We start from the raw sequence: 16,627 nt of genomic DNA, 5'->3' as shown, positions 1-16,627 counted from the left end.
AAGTGAGGAAGACCTTGCTGGATGTCCACTGACCAATAAAGAGTTCCCTATTGAGGAACTAAAGGAATCTGAGGTTCATACAGAGACCATAGAGATTCCACTGAACTTACTGTTGCCATTCATGAGCTCTGATGAGTATTTCTCCTCTGAAGAGGATGAAGATATTATTGAAGAGCAAGTTTCTCAGTATCTAGGAGCAATCATGAAGCTGAATGCCAAGTTATTTGGTAATGATACTTAGGAGGATGAACCTCAATTGCTCATCAATAAACTAAATACCTTGGCAGGCAGACTGGCGTTTAACACCAGAAAAGGATGTCTGGTGTCTGGCTGGCATTAAATGCCAGAATTGGCAGACAGACTGGCGTTTAACGCCAGAAAAGGGTGTCTGGTTGGCGTTAAACGCCAGAAAGGTTTATCAGCCTGGCATTTAATGCCAGAAAAGGTAGCAGAGTTGGCGTTAACACCAGTCACCTATCAAATCCTACCCTCTTCCCCACAATCTCTTCACCACTCACATCCATTCACTACTCCCCAAAACACCCATCTAAAATCCCACCTACCTCACCATTCAAATTCAAAATATTTTCCTCCCAAACCCAACCCCCTCATACACGAATTCCCCTTCTCTCTTACCCTATAAATAACCCTCCTTACCACCTTCTATTTCACAAATCATAAACACTTAAACCCCCCTTGGCCAAATTCACTACTCCCTCTATCTCCTCCATTTCTTCTTCTTCTACTCCTTTCTTTCTTCTTTTACTCGAGGACGAGCAAACCTTTTAAGTTTGGTGTGGGAAAAAGCTCTGCTTTTTATTTTTCCATAACCATTAATGGCACCTAAGGCCGGAGAAATCTCTAGAAAGAGGAAAGGGAAGGCAATTTCTTCCACCTCCGAGTCATGGGAGATGGAGAGATTCATCTCAAAAGTCTATCAAGACCACTTCTATGAAGTTGTGGCCAAGAAAAAGGTGATCCCCGAAGTCCCCTTCATGCTCAAAAAGAGTGAATATCCGGAGATCCGATGTGAGGTTCGAAGAAGAGGTTGGGAAGCTCTCACCAACCCCATCCAATAAGTCAGAATCATAATGGTTCAAGAGTTCTATCCTAATGCATGGATCACTAAGAACCATGATCGAAGTATGAACCCGAACCCAAAGAATTGGCTCACAATGATTTGGGGGAAATACTTGGATTTCAGTCCGAAAACTGTGAGATTGGCATTCAACTTGCCAATAAGGCAAGGAGATCCTCATCCTTTCACTAGAAGGATCAAATTTGATCAAAAGTTATACCAAGTCCTCATGGACATCTATGTGGAAGGAGCTCAATGGAAGAGAGACTCCAAAGGCAAGCCGATTCAACTGAGAAGGCTTGACCTCAAGCCTGTGGCTAGAGGATGGTTGGAGTTCATCCAACGCTCTATCATTTCTACTAGCAACTGGTCTGAAGTTACAATAGACCGGGCTATCATGATCCATAGTATCATGAATAGAGAGGAAGTAGAAGTTCATGAGATCATACCTCTAGAACTATACAAGGTGGCGGACAAGCCCTCCATTTTGGCAAGGTTAGCCTTCCCTCATCTCATCTGTAACCTATGCAATTTAGTTGAAATTGTCATAGAGGAAGACATCCTCATTGAAGAGGACAAGCCCATCACTAAGAAGAGGATGGAGCAAATAAGAGAGCCCACTCATGGACCTCAACAAGAGCATGAGGAAGTTTCTCATCAAGAAATCCCTGAGATACCTCAAGGGATGCATTTTCCTCCACAAAACTGTTGGGAGCAACTCAACACCTCTTTAGGAGATTTGAGTTCTAACATGGAGCAACTAAGGATGGAGCACCAAGAGCACTCCATTATCCTTAATGAAATCAGAGAGGACCAAAAGGCCATGAGAAAAGAGCAACAAAAGCAAGGAAGAGACATAGAGGAGCTCAAGCACTCCATAGGATCTTCAAGAAGAAGAACTAGCCGCCCTCACTAAAGTGGACCCGTTCTTTAATTTCCTTGTTTTTATTTTTCTGTTTTTCGGTTTATGCTTTATGTTTTGTCTTTGTTTTTGTCTTTATTACATGATCATTAGTGTCAAGTGTCTATGTCTTAAAGATATGAATGTCCTATGAATCCTTCACCTTTCTTAAATAAAAAAATGTTTCTGAAAAAGAAAAAGAAGTACATGGATTTTGAAATTTGTCTTGAAATTAGCTTAATTATTTTGATGTGGTGGCAATACTTTTTGTTTTCTGAATGAATGCTTGAACAGTGCATATTTTTTTATAGTGAAGCTTATGAATGTTAAAATTATTGGCTCTTGAAAGAATAATGAAAAAAGAGAAATGTTATTGATAATCTAAAAAATCATAAAATTGATTCTTTAAGCAAGAAAAAGCAGTGAAAAACACAAAGCTTGCAAAAAAATTGGCAAAAAAAAAAGAGAAAGAGAAAGAAAAAGTAAGCAGAAAAAGCCAATAGACCTTTAAACCAAAAGGCAAGGGTAAAAAGGATCCAAGGCTTTGAGCATTAATGGATAGGAGGGCCCAAAGGAATAAAATCCTGGCCTAAGCAGCTAAATCAAGCTGTCCCTAACCATGTGCTTGTGGCGTGAAGGTGTCAAGTGAAAAGCTTGAGACTGAGCGGTTAAAGTTGTGGTCCAAAGCAAAAAGAGTGTGCTTAAGAGCTCTGGGCACCTCTAACTGTGGACTCTAGCAAAGCTGAGTCACAATCTGAAAAGGTTCACCCAGTTATATGTCTGTGGCATTTATGTATCCAGTGGTAATACTGGAAAATAAAATGCTTAGGGTCACGGCCAATACTCATAAAGTAGTTGTGTTCAAGATAACACTATCTGAATTCTGAGTTCCTATGGATGCCAATCATTCTGAACTTCAAAGGATAAAGTGAGATGCCAAAACTGTTCAGAAGCAAAAAGCTACTAGTCCCGCTCACCTAATTGAAACTAAGCTTCATTGATAATTTTGGAATTTATTGTATTTTCTCTTCTTTTTATCCTATTTTGTTTTTAGTTGCTTGGGGACAAGCAACAATTTAAGTTTGGTGTTGTGATGAGCGGATAATTTATACCCTTTTTGGCATTATTTTTACATAGTTTTTAGTATGTTTTAGTTACTTTTTATTATGTTTTTATTAGTTTTTATGAAAAAATCACATTTCTGGACTTTACTATGAGTTTGTGTATTTTTCTGTAATTTCAGGTATTTTCTGGCTGAAATTGAGGGACCTGAGCAAAAATCTGATTCAGAGGCTGAGAAAGGACTGCAGATGTTGTTGGATTCTGACCCTCCTGCATTCGAAGTAGATTTTCTGGAGCTCCAGAAGTCCAATTGGTACGCTCTCAATTGCGTTGGAAAGTCGACATCTTGGGCTTTCCAGTAATGTATAACAGTCCATACTTTTTCTGAGATTTGATGGCCCAAACAGGCGTCTAAAAGCCCACCAGAGATCATTTTCTGGCATAAAATGCCAGAACTGGCAACCAGAACTGTAGTTAAATGCCCAAACTGGCACCCAAGCTGGCGTTTAACTCCAAGAATGGCCTATGCACATGAAAGCTTCAATGCTCAGTCCAAGCACACACTAAGTGGGCCCCGAAAGTGGATTTCTGCACTATCTGCACTTAGTTATTCATTTTCTGTAATCCCTAGTAACTAGTTTAGTATAAATAGCACTTTTTACTATTGTATTAGGGGATTATGAGATTATCATCCTGGATTTGAGAGGATGTCCATTCGGCCATACCTAGACCTTTTTCTCTTATGTATTTTCTACGGTGGAGTTTTTACACCTCATAGATTAAGGTGCGGAGCTCTGCTGTTCTTCATGAATTAATGCAAGTACTATTGTTTCTCTTTCAATTCACGCCTACTTCTTCTCCAAGATATACTCTTGTACTTAATTTAGTTAAGTCAGAATGAAGGGGTGACCGTGACAATCACCCACGATCTTCGTTACTCGCTTAGCCAAGATCCGCGTGCCTGACAACCACAAGTGGTCTACATGATGTTCAACGTAGTCATTGGATGATAGCTGGAGTATATTCTCTTGGGTCTCTGATCCGTGATTCACATTGTCTCTCCTGACAACAGAGTATCCGAATCTGAGATTAGAACCTTCGTGGTATAGGCTAGAACCATTGGCAGCATTCCTGAGATCCGGAAAGTCTAAACCTTATCTGTGGTATTCCGAGTAGGATCTGAGAATGGATGACTGTGACGAGCTTCAAACTCGCGAATGTTGGGCGCAGTGACAGTGTGCAAAAGGATAGAGAGATCCTATTCCAACGCTAGTGAGAACTGACAGATGATTGGCCGTGCGGTAGCTGTACTTGGTATTTTTCATCTGAGACGAGAAATTTGACAGTTGATTAGCCGTGCAGAGATCGTACCTGGTATTTTTCATCCGAGAGGATCATACAGCTTGCCATGGAAGGGAGCACGCATGGTCGGAGGAAGACAATAGGAAAGCAGAGGTTCAGAAGCAACAAAGCATCTCCAAATGCTTGTCTGAAACTCTCACCAATGAATCACATAAGTACCTTTATTTTATTTTATGTTTTATTTATCTTTTAATTATTAAAACCTCATAACCATTTGAATCCGCCTGAATAAGATTTACAAGATGACCATAGCTTGCTTCAAGCCGACAATCTCTGTGGGATCGACCCTTACTCACGTAAGGTATTACTTGGACGACCCAATGCACTTGATGGTTAGTTGTGCGGAGTTGTGAAAAGTGTGATCACAATTTTGTTCACCAACCTCCTCGATGAGATGTAGAACAAGCTCGATTACATCCTCTCTCTCTCTCTCTATCTCTCTCTCTCTCTCTCTCTCTCTCTCTCTCTTTCTCTCTCTTTCTCTCTCTCACTGTCGAGAACTTCCTCGAGCGCCACCTCTATATTCTCGTCTTCAAGTCCGGCATGGCCAAGTTCATCCATTAGTTCACATTAGGTCTTTTTACATCTTTTTACATTTTTTCTCAATTTAGGATTTTTAAATTCCTAATTTTCTATCACTCATGTTTCTATATTTTTTTGTGCTTATTTTAAAAGTTTAGAATCTAATTTCTTAAACATTCAAGTAGCTCAAAATTTTAGTCTGATCTCTTTGTTGGTTTCTAGGATTTTGATAAATTATTTAATTATGTATCTAGCTTGGTTCAAATGATTGTAGATGAAGGATGATTTCAAGAAGTGGTACAAATTTTACTGTGAGCAGCTTTTTCATAGGCCACAGAGGAGGTTCATTCAGCTGGAGGCTCTGGAGAAAATCATACAGGAAAGAATAGGTTTGTTACTTGCTTTGGACATCTAAATTAAAGCAATATAGTTGTACTAAAGATACTGAATTAGACATGCTTTGGACATCTCACATGTTTACTCAGATTTAGAATTGTTAGTGAAAATGAAATCAGTAAACCTTGTCCCCAACCTGATTTATTCATATTAGAGCATTCATTCAAGTCTTGTGTGCTATGTTTTGATTTTCCATATTCAATAACCTCTCTGATTTGAACTTGGTAATTGTGAAAAAGGGTGACAATGATTTATCAACCATTTCCCCAATTGATACTTGCTTTTCTAAATTTACCTAAAATGTGAGGCAACTAGGATTGTACAAGACTCCTATCACCTTGCAATTGGGATGTTTATTCAGAAGGTTTTTTGTCAACTATGTTTTCTGGATTAAGTGTGCTAACCATAAGAACAGCTTCATTTGAGCTTTGGCACTATCTAGTATGTCATAGTAGTTCATGGTGTTGTGCGCATTGGAAGAGACTCCCTTTTGACATCTTCTAGTCTTTGGCTCTTTGTAGTGCAGCTTCAACACCATGCTTGGCATCGCCTTCCGACATTTCAGTTGATCTTTGTACATGTAATTGAATCACTGGTTTTTCTTCCTGTAAGCACTCATTTTAACTGATAAACAATATTTGTCTGAATGTTCAGTTGTGCAATTTCATTTTAGTCTTAGCCATGCTGATAGTTTTCTATTGTTTTTCTTGGGTTATTTCTTCAGATTATGATTGGTATTCTATTCTTTCTGTTTGAGTTTTATGACGACCAGATGCTTGCCTTCATGGTCTTGATTCTTTTCTGGTTGTGCAAAATCTTTACTCTCATTAAGTATATATATATATATCTCTCTCTCTCTCTCTCTTTCTCTCTCTCTCTCTCTTACTCGTATGGGCTTGGGTTTAGACATTCACTATTTTGATTTTTTCTTTTGACTATATTGGATAACTGTTTCCTTTTGTGGCCTGATTAAGGAGTTTTTTGCTCGATGGTCTAGATTTTCTTCTTATAGAAAAGAATTACTTCGTTGCAAGTATGGTTCTAAACCAACAAACAATCCTCCCAATCAAAAATTTTTGGTTGTCACATGTACAAACCCCAAATAAGAATTAACCAGAGTATATGGACTCCGAGTCGTCTCCCTAGGAATTGTAATGAAGTGGTCAATTATTGGCTATGAGGGGGTAAAGGGGGTTTTGGTTTATAAGAGGGCAAGAAAAGTAAATTAAGCAAGTAATTAAAGAAAACAAGATAAAGAACTCTTGGCTAAGACTTAGGTAACTAAGATCACTATCCTTGTCAACAACCCAAAATATTGATAATTATGAGAGGCCAACCTATTAAGTCTACTTCCCAAAAGCCTTAAGTACGTAATATCTACTCCTAAGCTCGAAGTACATCAATTAGGTTTGATCACATCAACCCTTAAGTTCCAACCTACCTACTAATTAACTTAGTAGTGAGTTAGCCTCAATGGGTATCAAATTGATCACCAAGGGTTCTCAAATTGCTAATTCCATAATACTCAATGACTCAAGTTTACCCAATTCCCTTAGCTTAGGCCAAGAGTCAACAGAACTACTCAAAAACTAAAGAGAACATTTCATCAAACACGTAGAGTGCAATGGAAGTAAACATCATAAATTGTAAGAATAATAAAGTCTACCAACTACTAATTGCAAGGAACAATTCATCAACAAAAGAAACATCAACATCAAATTGCATTAAATGTAAACCAAATCCAACATGAGTTCATCATCACAAAAGAGAGCAAAATGAGAGATTAACTTTACAACCAAGAGAATCAAGATGTAGAAAAGAAAAATTATAAAAGAAATAAGATGAAAGCAAGGAATTAAACATGGATCTATAACAATCTAATCTAATCCTAACCTAATTCTAGAGAGAAAATGGAGCTTCTCTCTCTAGAAAACTAACTAAAGGCTCATGTTGGCTAAACTAATTGCTCCCCCTTTGCTTGGACTTCAATTCTACATGAAATACACTCAGAAACAAGTTGGATTTGGGCCTGGGCAGCTCAAAAATTGCCCCCAGCATCGATAGGCAAATTCTTCATTCGCGCGGACGCGTCATGTACGCTTGCGCGTCTCTGTGCGAAAACCACTTCTGCGCGTGCGCGCCTTGTACGTGTGCACGTCTATTGTTGCATTCCCAATCTTCGTTTCTTCATGAATTCTTCACTTTGTATGCTCTTCTCCTCATTTCTTCCATCCAATACTTGCCTTATGAACCTAAAATCACTCAACAAACACATCAAGGCATCGAATGGAATTACAGTGAATCAAAATCACCAATTTAAGGGCCTAAAAAGCATGTTTTTACACTTAAGCACAATTTAAGGGAGAATTACAAAATCATGCTATTTCATTGAATAAATGTGGAAAAAGGTGGTAAAATCCCCTAAAATAAGCACAAGATAAATCACGAAATCGGGGTTTATTAAGGCCTAGTTTGAATGTTCTTGGCCAAATAGGGAATTGTAATAAGGAGCTACCGCTTAAGTAACACTACTTTTGTTTAATAAATATATTGGCGATAATTATAGATTCTTTTGACTGGTGTTCATATGAAGCTTCATTAATTAATTGAATCCTTATGCAATTGTTGAAATGATAAATAGTCCGGCCTGTTGCACTTTTCTTAAACATACGTGTGATTAAGCAAGTGTTTGGCTGATTTCTGATATGGTTTTGCTATCTTTCATGCAGTGTCCAAATGCCAATTTCAATGAAGTTCTTCCCTCGCTTATTTTTGTTGTATTTTTTGGTCTTTCACATATATTTTTTCTCTTATTCATATGGTAATGTTCGTAATGTTTTTTTTTCTCGGTGCAATTTAATTAATATTATTTGTAAATATTTTTTTTAAATTCCAGGTCTTTCATATTTGGCTCTATCTACTACAGTAGCTTTTATGGAACATCTTATCTTGTACTTTTAGCATTGTTTTGAGGTAAAAAATGTTAAAGGCTGGAAAGAGCTACAAAATGGAAAGAGGCCTTTCCTTATCGTGTGACTCAATATGCAACAATAGGGAAGAAAGAATAAGGGATGAGGTTGTAGAATATTTTTAAGATGGATGGGAAGTTACTTAAAAGAGACTATTATTCAGCTGTAATAAGTTCATTTCTCAAGTTGGATGACATTGAACTTGCGAAGAGTATCTTGGAGGAGTGAGAATCTAGAAACCGGTATTTCAGAAGTTTTGTTATTCCAAACATGATGATAGCAGCTTACAGCAGAAAGGGCAATATGGAAGAAGCTGGAACCATTATTAATAGGACAATCATGAAGGGAGGAAAGCCAAATTTATGGACTCGGTCAGGGCTCTTACTTGGATATATTCCACAAAGAAATTTTCTGATGGCTGTTTGATGTATGAAAGAAGCAGTTTCTATCTGTGAAGTGGGGTGTAAGTGGAGGCCACTACCAGAATCCTTAGCTGCCATTTTTCAGTACTTGAACTTTAATGGAGATATGGAGGAGACAGAGGATTCAATAAGGTTACTCAGCAGCACGAATATTGTCTCCTTTGATGTTTATAACAAGCTGATGAGTTGGATTGAGGATGTGGAATCAAATGTGGCTGCAATTGATGTGCTGGGAGGCGATTTACATAAACAAATTGGTGAAATTTCAGAGCCAGAAGAAGATAGGAACACGAACAACCCTGACTTCAAGCCGAAGGTGTTGGGGTGTTCGAGGTCATCTCAATTGAGCTAGTTACAATACTACAGTCACAATATTGCAGGTCGGATATCACGACGAAGCTAGAAGCTGATCAATCTTGCTATTCTTTTCTTTATTAATCAGACTAGTATTTTGTGGATTATGTTGGTATATAATATTTTAGGAATTCCATTACCTGATGTACTCATTCTGTTCAAACAAGACACTATGGTTTTTGATACACTATTACTATTAAGGGTGTGTTTGGCAAACACATTGAAAAGGATAAAAGTGCATTTAAGTTCTTTGAACGCTGTTCTTTGATATTTGGAAACTTTTTTTCTCTGAATGTAGATGTAATTTTGTATCTTAAAAGCTCGTTCACTTGAAGCTAGAAATTGTAGCTTTTGTGCATTTTACGTGTGTTTAAATTTGTTGTACATAACAATAGAGTCATAAGTAATAAAATGTTATCATCCAGAATAATACTAAATAAAAAAATACTAAGAATTTTAAAACAATTATAGAATATTTTTTGTTTGATATTATAAAATTTATCATTGTATTTTTTTGTGTATTGTTTATTATTCTAATTTTTTATAATATGTATTATTATTCCTATTAGAAATGATAAATTAAATCACTTGGGATTTATTATAAACTCTTTCATTTCCTTCAAGTTTTTCCAGAAAAAAAAATCATATGTCAATATAAAAGATGAAGTTGTACAGGAGAATATGTGTTTCATTTAAATATGTAGTGTTTGATCATTAAAATATGGGTAGTAATTCAAGCTATTTTTTAGGAGTATGGATTTGTATTACATTATTTTAAGCCCATGTTACAAAAAAAATAGTTGGTCCAAAAAAAATCAATTCTTTCAAAAAAACTGGTCTTTAAATAATTGGTCCAACCAAACCAACTTAGACTGGTCTGTAAATATATTAAACTTTGGGTCAAAATTTGTATTTTCAATAACTGCTGTATAGATGTCATCCCAGCCCTTCATTTAGCATCTTGTTCCATGGTCCTTCAAGGTCTTGAAAATACTTTCCCCACCAAAGACATTTCCAAGTTTAAAACTAACAGATTAATGCACACTAACGGATTTGTGCAGCCGTTCTTTTACTTTTTGTAGAAATTAAAAAAAAAACCTTAATTTAAAATTAATGATTTAGAAAATTAAAAATAGTAAATTATTTAAAAATAAAAATAAATAAAATATTATTTAAATTATTTAATATTTAAAAATATATAAAATAAATAAATTTAAATTAAATTCAGTATAATTAAAAATTAATACATTCTTGTTATGTGTGATAAAATCAAGATGAAAATATAGTAAAAAAATCAAGATAAATGTTTACAAATGATGTTGTGGAATATAAAATTACTAAATTTTTGTGGGCAATTTATATATATAAAATAAATGGAAGATGGAGTTACTCAAATACAACATTTCAGAAAACCAGACGCAATTGCATTATTCCTAACTATATGTAAACCGCAACACCTTAACGCGGATTCAACTTACACGTAAACTGCTAGACCCTGTCGCGGTTTATGTTCAAAGCGTGCAAGCACATATACCGCTACACCCTGTAGCAGTTTATGAAGAGATACACAGTGAGGGTATTCCGCGAGACCCTGTCGCAGATTATGAACGATGTAGATCACTATAAAAACCACGTGAGGCTGTAGCGGATTTCATTTCATGAGGTTTGAAAGTGAGACAGAAAGAGAAAGTACAGAGGAGTTAGAGAGAAAAGGTTAGGTTTAGGGTGAGTTTATTGGAGCAGTATCATCAAGCAGAACCATGGAAGATGAAAGGCGCTTGTACCGGCTCAACGGCGTTGCTCACATAGCCGGATCCATCAATGAAGAGGTAAGTCTTTTTATTCTTTTTCAATTGGATAATATCTGTATATTTTATTTAATCTTAAAGGAAGTTATTTATTAATTAGGAAAATAGAACCATAGTTTATTTTGGGTTTGAAAATTAAAATTTAAATGTAGAGAATTTGAAGTTAGATATTTAAAAACTAAGATTGGAATTTGAAATGTAGGATTTATGGTTTGATGTTAATTTTTGCAATAGTTATCAACTTTTGTAAATTTGAAGCTTAAATTGTTGGAGGTGTAGGGCTTACTAATAGAAATTTAAGATCTACATTTTGACTAAATCTTATGAGAGCTTAAATTAATCAAGTGTTCTTTATTTCTGTCATAATATGTAGCCAACCCGATGTATTTATAGCATTCGCAGGCAATAAAATATGCCGTTACATGATAGGATCATACCTTATTTGGAGAGGGCTGGGTTGTACCACCTGCCTAGGCTGAACGCGCATTGGTTCTGGTTGGATGAGCCTCTGGTCAGTGCATTTATTAAGAGGTAGCGGCCTGAGACCCACACTTTCCATATGTCATTTGGAGAGTGCACTATCACACTCCAGGATGTGGCATATCAGCTGGGGCTGCCCGTGGATGGACAACCTGTTTCTGGGTGCCTGATACATGGCAGAAATTAGACCAATTAAGAGATTATAATATAAGAACAGCATTGCGAGTATAGCTCTTAACCAGTAAAAATCCACCTCATCAATTTAAAAAGATTGTCACAAAAGTTTAGAATAAAAATACTGGGAGTATGAGTCCCAGGTCGTCTCCCAACGAGTTGCTAGAAAGGGTACTAATTTATTAATCATGAGTTTTTTGAGAATTTTGAGTTTGAATAACAGAAAATAAACAATTTTAATTAAGTGCAATGAAAATTAAAAGGAATTTATATTATCCAAAATAAAAAGCCTTGACTAGGGGAATGATTAATTGGAAGTTCTATCCTTGTTGGAATTCTCTCAATTGTAGTATAAAGAGGTTGTTATTTTCTCTTAGTTAACCCTTACTAAATAAAGGAAAGTCAAGTGATTGAGCTAACTCTTATTCGCAAATCCTAGTCCTCTCCCTTGGGAAGTTCTAGCGTTAGTAAATACAAAATTAGCCAACAACTTCTAATTTAACTAACCACTTGAGCATTCCAACTCAAGTGTCTCCTCTTAATCAACCCCCATGTCAAGATGGAAATCTACTCCATTGACATGAAAATTACTTGCATAGAATTAAAAAGGGAATAAAAGAAAGACATAATAGACAATAATTGCAATTTAATTAAAAATAAAAGTAATGCTTTCATTAACAATCCATGAAAATAATCCAATTGTAACTCTAAATAAGAATTACGAATATGGAATAAATAAAAGAGTAAGAAAACAAACTAGAATAGTATTTTCAACGGAGGTAATGACTCTTCAATATCCAAAGCAAAAGCAATAAACTATGAAATTATAAAAGTAAAGAAAACCTAGAGGAAGAGTAATTTTTCTCTCTAGATTCAGATCTAAAAACCTAAAACTATCCTAATGAGAATGTCTGTTGAGTCTCTGCAGGTTTCCTAGCTCTAGTCTGTGTTTCTGGGCCGATAACTAGGTCAAAACTCGGCCCAAAATCGCTCCAGCGTTTTCTGTTATTTCTATAGATCGCGCATGTCACGCGTGCATGTCATTTGGCGAATTTCCTTGTCACGTGTACGCGTCAGTCACACGTGCGCATCTTTTGTGCAGACTCCAATCCACGCGTATGCGTCAGGCACGCGCACGCGTCACTGCAATTTTCTCCATGTCGCGCGCACGCATGAGCCATGCGTGCACATCGATGCTCGCTGGTCATCTCCTTAGTTTCTTGTATTCCTTCCATTTTTACAAGCTTCCTCTCCATTCTCTAAGCCATTCCTGCCCTATAAAGCCTGAAACACTTAAACACGAATCACGGCATCGAATGGTATAAAAGAGAATTAAAATATACAAATTAAAGATCTCTAGGAAGCAAATTTTCAACCATAAAACAAAACTAGGAAGGGATTGTAAAATCATGCAAATCATATGAATAAGTGGGTAAAGACTTGATGAAACCACTCAATTAAACATAAGATAAACCATAAAATAGTGGTTTATCAGTGCCTAACTGACTTACACTTGTATATCGAGGGGGCCAGGCCGGCGTGGGAGTGGTTCCAAGAGTTATTCAGTGAGCTTTCACCATCAGATAAGGTGAAGCAGTCCACGGTCCACTTCACATGGTTTCATGAGAGGTTCACGGTGTTACCGGCTGATGCTTCTAAGGAAACCGTATGCATATATGCACGTGCATATATTATGATGCTTCTGTCAACATAGTTGTTCATGGGCAAGAGTGGGAATCGGGTCCACCTTCGATGGTTGCCATTTGTGGTGAGACTGGACGACATTGGCAGCTATAGCTGGGGCTCAGCTCCGTTGGCATGGTTATACCAATGCATATGTAGGGTGACAAACAGAAACATCACCAACTTGGCTGGACCCCTACATTTCCTACAGTCATTTGTTTTGGTTTTCAATATTTTATTAGTTCTTCCCCAACTTATTTGTATACATTGTTACAATACTGACTGCTCTCCTCACTTTCAGATTGTGTAGGAGCCTTATACTTTGCTAGATGTGCTTGCAGTCATTCATCCGGAGATACTGACTGAGGAGCACAGTCGTTTATGATGGGCGGTCACTAGCCTGATATATTTTACAGTCATTGAGTGGCATCAAGTAGACAGGGTGTCCGTCCGAGCCTCTGGAGTACAAGCCACAGCCACCAGAGCTGCCATCTCAGATTCCTAACTACCAGCTACCGGTCGACCTTAATGAGCCCGCCGGAAGCCCATACGACGCTTGGTTTGGCATGGGGGGGACACCGCCATCTGCATTTGGAGTGGGTCAACAGGATGCTCCACCCAGAAATTAGCGAGCGGCCAGAGTTAGGAGTCCGACTCGATGTGGCACAGGCTCGCAGCTACTTGGTCCATTTGGGGACGATCATCATGATGATGGTGACCAGCAGTAGCGACCTTTGTATTGCTTCCGACTATTATATTTGTATGACTTATGACTTATTTATTTTGTGTTAGTGTTAATACCTTATGACTATTATATTTGTATGACTTCATACATTTACATCATGGGTTGTTACTATTATACTGGAATTCATGAATTTGTTCCAAAGTACCAAGTCCTTCATAATCCGCGACAGGGTCTCACAGAATACGCTTACTGCGTATCTCTTCATAAACCGCTACAGGGTGTAGCGGTTTATGTGCTTGCACGCTTTGAACGTAAACCGTGATAGGATCTAGCAGTTTACGTGTAAGTTAAATCCGCGTTAGGGTGTCGCGATTTACATATAGTTAGGAATGTTGCAATTGTGTCTAATTTTCTGAAATGTTGTATTTGCATAACACCATCCTCTATTTATTTTATACATGTAAATTGCCCAATTTTTGTTATATGATTTATTTAATTTAATTAAAAAATAAAAATTCAATAACTCACATTTTAAGTGCAATACACTACAAAATCAATCATTTAAAATATTAAAAAATTAGCTCATCCAATATAAAACAGGTTGAAAAGAGAAAAATGAGATTTAATTTAAAGAATATATATTGAAGCAAATTAAAAAAAATACTTTACATAATCAATTATTATAAAAATAATTTTATCCCTTGCAAAGTAGTTTAGAAAGAAAATATGAGTTAACAAAATATCTATGACAAATCTTCAATTCATTGTTGAGAAAAAAAGAACACATATTAGACAAAAAGGAAAAACAATTTTGAATCATGAATCAAACTAACGAAAGAGAAAAACACTATATTAAAAGCGACGGAAACATTATAAATTTAGACGAATAATTGCTAAATTTGTAATTGCAGTAAATGAAGTAAGGATGGCGATTTAAAATACAGGTAAGTACATCTAGTAGTGAGAGGAAAAGTAGTATGAATTGCATCAATTATATATATATATTAAAAATTATAACAGAGTTACGAGATCAAACTTTTGGTCAGAATGAAATTTTCATAGAAAGAACAAATCCAAAATAAAATGATATACGATCTATCAAAAATTATTTATCACTCTAGTCAAATACTTCGTTACGTCTTAATTATTCTTTTCCTCCTTACTTACATGGCTCCCAAAACTAACATTTGGCATAGTAATTATCTAATTCAGAAAATCCAAAAAGTCATCCAAATAATTGTTCAATACAGAAAAGCATCCAGAATAAGTTCTAAAAGTAACGAAAATTTAAAAAGAGTGAAAAAATTTAAAAGATTATTGGAGTACATAATCGAAAAAGTGCTATTTGGAGAATGTTGGATCATCAAAGAATTGAACTTTTTAGATGATTTGTTTTAATGAGAATGGTAAATACTAAAAAGGAATTGTGTAGATTAAAAGTACTTAATGAGAGTGAAATATGATAAAGGAATCAAGAGATCTATAAAATTCGAGAAATTCAAAAATTAATTTGTCTAAGAACATGTTGAAGATGATAGGGTAATAATTATAAATTTGAAACAAACTCTGAGTGTCTATTACTACCATAATACAAATATAAAAATTAAAAAGAAGTAAAATATTTAAAGAATTGAAAATTTTAAAAAATTAGTAAAAATATTTATTTGGGTTTGCTTTCGTTGGTCAGATTATAATAAATTGAGTGAATTAAATGATTGACATTTTTATAATCTTAACCAGTTTCCTTAATTAAGTGTAGTATATGACCCGATATAGAAAATGAGATATACTTTCTCTATCTAATATTACGCCAACTCCGCTAGGTAACTAAGAGGGGTTCAGCCAACTCCTGCCAACTTCCAATGGACTGGACCACAAAGCCCATTTCATTAAAAAAGTTGCATCCCCAATTACCCAAGATTAAACCTAATTTCTCCCAATTACTATAGTAAACCTAATTTACACTAATTTTCATTGTTCAGCGTCATCCACCAAGACCCTATTGTAGCGTTTCCGAACCCATATATTCGGACTCTTCTTCCATCGCCGGCATCAACCCTGGTCAGTGGCGCCGGCGCGTCCATCAGCGACCAACCGCGTTGCTTTCAGAAATCAACTCAGCGTTGCCACTACTGGTGCATGTCACCGTCGGCGATCCATTGAAGATGCATCCACTTCTCCGAGGTACCACCCGATGGTACCTCCTGTTGCTCTGCCTCCACGCACGAGCGGCGGATGTCTCCCTGCCTCGTCGAAGCACCACCATCCCACTTCTTCTGTTCTTCTTGACCAGCCCTAGCCAGCGCCGCACCAAGCATCTCATCGTCGCTGTAATAACAAGTTAGTAGTAATTCATGATTTTAGTAAATAAAGGTTTGTTGTTGATCTGTTTTGGGTGCATATTATAAGGTTTGGCATTCATACAAGATGATTTTTTTTAATTTGTGGATGCTACTTTTAAGTAATGTTAGCGGGATTGATATATGAGTTTAACTTAATTTTTGTTTGATATTGGTTCATTATGCTTTGTTGGAGAACTGTTGTATGCGTTCGTAATCATAGTGGATAAGAGAATTCAGAACTATGGGATAAAAAGAGGATTATTAGTTGATTTGTGTTTATCTTTCCAAATCTAAATTGGGTTTTAATGTGGTCAACGTATAATTGGGTTTGGAAAATAGCTATTTGTTATCCCTGTAAATACGGAGTGATATTTTGGAGTACTGAGGAT

At 36.3% G+C, this 16,627-nt stretch overlaps 1 long non-coding RNA gene across 1 annotated transcript; it reads left to right on the top strand.

Annotated features, from left to right (window-relative positions):
* LOC107636455 lies at positions 4,824 to 6,115 on the top strand. Its single transcript, XR_002361059.1, has 2 exons — positions 4,824 to 4,977; positions 5,843 to 6,115. It is a non-coding gene; the product is annotated as an uncharacterized LOC107636455 (long non-coding RNA).

Source organism: Arachis ipaensis, chromosome B04, assembly GCF_000816755.2.
Source record: "Arachis ipaensis cultivar K30076 chromosome B04, Araip1.1, whole genome shotgun sequence".
Classification (NCBI taxonomy): domain Eukaryota; kingdom Viridiplantae; phylum Streptophyta; class Magnoliopsida; order Fabales; family Fabaceae; genus Arachis; species Arachis ipaensis.
Note: the sequence above shows the minus strand (reverse complement) of the source record. Positions and strands in the feature narration are given on the sequence as shown.